Source organism: Acanthisitta chloris, unplaced genomic scaffold (assembly GCF_000695815.1).
Source record: "Acanthisitta chloris isolate BGI_N310 unplaced genomic scaffold, ASM69581v1 scaffold28937, whole genome shotgun sequence".
Taxonomy (NCBI): domain Eukaryota; kingdom Metazoa; phylum Chordata; class Aves; order Passeriformes; family Acanthisittidae; genus Acanthisitta; species Acanthisitta chloris.
This window is the reverse complement of record NW_008681407.1, coordinates 1-3,477: the sequence shown is the minus strand read 5'-3', so window position 1 is coordinate 3,477 and position 3,477 is coordinate 1. Positions and strand designations below refer to the sequence as shown.

The 3,477-nt window shown below is 43.8% G+C and overlaps 1 pseudogene; it reads left to right on the top strand.

Annotated features, from left to right (window-relative positions):
- The first annotated feature begins 1,227 nt into the window (after nt 1-1,227).
- On the top strand, nt 1,228-2,379 carry LOC103805448 (annotated as a pseudogene).
- Nucleotides 2,380-3,477: the final 1,098 nt, after the last annotated feature.

Below are 3,477 nucleotides of genomic sequence, written 5' to 3'. Positions count from 1 at the left end.
TTTTATAGACCCTTCAAGTTAGAAGGCTTCCAACACGTACCTTTTCTTTTAGTACTTATCAGTAAGTCACATGTAGAGCTATGTTTTGCTTACGGATATGTGGTTTGACGTAGGGACCTAAAAGGACATACAGTGCCCTTTTCCTTTCACTGCATTTTAAAAACATAGAGCAAGGATCAAAACAGCTGAAGCTGTTTCATAAAAATGAAACATTCTGAGCTAGATAGGCCTGTTTGCTCTATGAAACTTGTAGAAGCTAATTTTTATTCTTACACAGTTTTTCTGGTCATGTGCTATGCATATTTATTATTATTGGCAGACCTCTCTGGTAATTAATTATATAATCTTTTGATTTTTTTTTTTTTTTTGTTTTTGTTTTTGTTTGTTTTATTCCAGGACAGCAAGGCTAAGATGCATCACTAGTCTTAGTATGGTCTTCGTTATGAATATTAGTAATGTCTCCTCCATGTTTTAGGGAAGATATTTGGTACAGAAGCCATTTTAACTGATTATAGATATATTCCACAAAGATAACTGTGCTGTTGCTTCTCTAGGGAGAAGAAACACATGTTTCAGATACCGTGAGAATGCAGTTTTATTTCTACCAATTTTTTTTTAGAAGTGCATAGGGTGATTAGCTCACTGGAAGATGCCATATAGAAGAAGTGTCAAATGCATAGCTATTATGTATCTGAGCACTTGCAGATTTCTGTGACCTGTGATGGGACTAAACCTATTGTTTTACATTACTGCATCCTTCCTTTGCTCCAGGTTAGTGAGCTATAGGGAGAGTGCTGGAGCAAAGGTGAAATATTTCTGTTGTATCTCTGCCACAGTTGAGCCCCTAGCAAAAGTTAGCTTTTCTAATATGCACCTGCCAGGGTCATGGAAATACCACAGCAGTCCATAGAAGCATATCTACAGAGGTGCTTGGAAATGATACTTGTGCAAAGAATTTGTCCGTGGAAGTGAAAAGTGAAGCCCCTGAGGGCGCTGGAGATCATTTGCATGGGAGTTCATACTGTTGTGCTGGCTGTTTTCTGACTGCAGACCTGACAAAGTCAAATACCTGTCTGGTTCAGAAGGAAGGGTGCCTTTTGTTTCTTCTGTTTATTGACTCCACTTATTTTTCTCAGAGTAATTTCAGAGGTGTTTTTTTTTTGTTTCTTTCCAGCTGTGATAGACAAAATGTCAATACAATAAGTGGTCTACCCTCCAGAACTTGCCATGAACCATTTGGCTGGACCACCTGAGGGGGAGGTCAGTGAAGAACCAGCAAATGGAGCAGTGAATGAGTCAGTGGAGGCTGACCTGGAGCACTCAGAGGTGGAAGAGAAACAGAGGTATATGACTTGCTACCCAGAGCATACAAACAGCAGCCAAGTAGGCCTACCTGGGCAGGAGGAGGAAGGGATGTTAGCTCGGTCAGCCAGCACTGAGAGTGGTTTCCACAATCACACGGATACTGCAGAAGGGGATGTGATAGCCACAGTGGAGGATAGTTACGATGCCGAGAGAGTGCAGGAAAATGAGGATGAGAGTGCATATGCAGTGCAGTACAGGCCTGAGTCTGAGGAGTACACGGAGAATGCTGAGGCTGAGCATGGTGAGGCCATTCATAACCGAACATTGCCCAATCACTTACACTTCCATTCCATTGAACATGAGGAAGCCATGAATGCAGCCTACTCAGGTTATGTCTACACACATCGTCTCTTCCACCGAGGAGAGGATGAACAGTATGCTGAGGCTTATGCTGATTACGGTCTGCAGGAGCATGTGTATGAGGAGATAGGAGATACACCAGACCTTGATGTTAGGGAGGGGCTCCAGCAGTATGAACTGGAAAGGGAGGAAGCTGACAATTACCGCAAGGAGGCACTTGGTGCCCGCCTTCACCATTACGATGAACGTTCTGATGGAGAGTCTGACAGCCCTGAAAAGGAAGCAGAATTTGCACCATATCCAAGAATGGATAGTTATGAACAAGAGGAGGACATTGATCAGATTGTAGCAGAGGTGAAGCAGAGCATGAGCTCCCAGAGCTTAGACAAGGCAGCTGAAGACATGCCAGAGTCAGAGCAGAGTTTGGAGCATGGCCAAGCTCTTGTCAGTGGTGGGCATGAAAGTAATGGCCAGGTCACATCTGGTTCTCGAGTTGCATTCAGTTCAGGAGAATCTGTACAGAGGTACAGCAAGGAAAAGAGAGATGCGATTTCACTGGCCATCAAGGATATTAAAGAAGCTATTGAGGAAGTGAAGACAAGGACCATCCGTTCTCCTTATACCCCTGATGAACCTAAGGAGCCTGTCTGGGTGATGCGGCAGGACATCAGTCCCTCCAGGGATTCTGACGACCAGAGGCCGCTAGATGGAGACGTGAGTATACAAAGCTTTCAGCTCTCAGGTTGTGTGTCTTGTTCCTTTAACTGTGACTTACACAGCAGTGGAGGAGGGTGCATTTTATTTTTGTTCTGTGGCTCATTCTTGAAAAAGGCTATGGACTTTTTTGTCTGTTTTTAATTTGTACTCCAGAGAGCATGTGAGAGGTAATTATATATTATCCATGGGCCAGATTTTTCTGACCTCAGGTATGCTGCACAAGAATTTGTCACATGAAGCTCTTCACTTGTATTTTCTGAAACAAATGCTGCTATATTTTTTACTGCCATGGGGTATTTTAGATTCCTACCAAATGCCTTGCTTTTATTATTTATCCTTGCGTGTTTCTGTTAATTATGAGTTTCTGAGTTTCATTTTCTGTCACATAACATTCCTAAGAGTTCTGTCAGAAATATATTAATCTTATTTATGATAGTGTCATAGAATCATCGAGGCTGGAAGAGACCTCTGAGGTTATCAAGTCCAACCACTAACATGTCACTCTGCTGTAATCCCTAAACCATATCTTCCAGGTCCCTCTTAAACATTTATAGGGACGGTGACTCCACCACCTTTCTGGGCAACCTATTCCAGTGCTTGACAACCCTAACAGTGAAAAAATTTTCCCTAATACCTAATCTGAATCTTCCCTGTCTCAACTTGTAGCCATTCCCTCTAGTCTTCCCACTGCAGGCATGGCAGAGGAGACCATCCCCCACTTCTCTAGGATGAGGTCGCCCCCAAGCCACCTGTTCTCAAGACTAAACCAACCCAATTCCCTCAGCCATTTCTCGTAAGACATGTGCTCTAGACCTTTTATGAGCCTCATTGCCTTTCTCTGGACTTGCTTCAGTGCCTCAATGTCCCTTCTAAAGTGAAGGGCGCCGAACTGAACACTGTACTCGAGGTGTGGCCTCACCAATGCTGAGTTCAGGGGAATGATCACTTCCCTAGTGCTGCTGGCCACACTAGTCTTGATACAGGCCAAGATGTTGTTTGCCTTCTTGGCCACCTGTGCACACTGATTGAGCCAGCTCTCTGTCAGCACTCCCAAGTCCTTTTCTGACTAACTACTCTCAAGCCACTCCTCCCCCA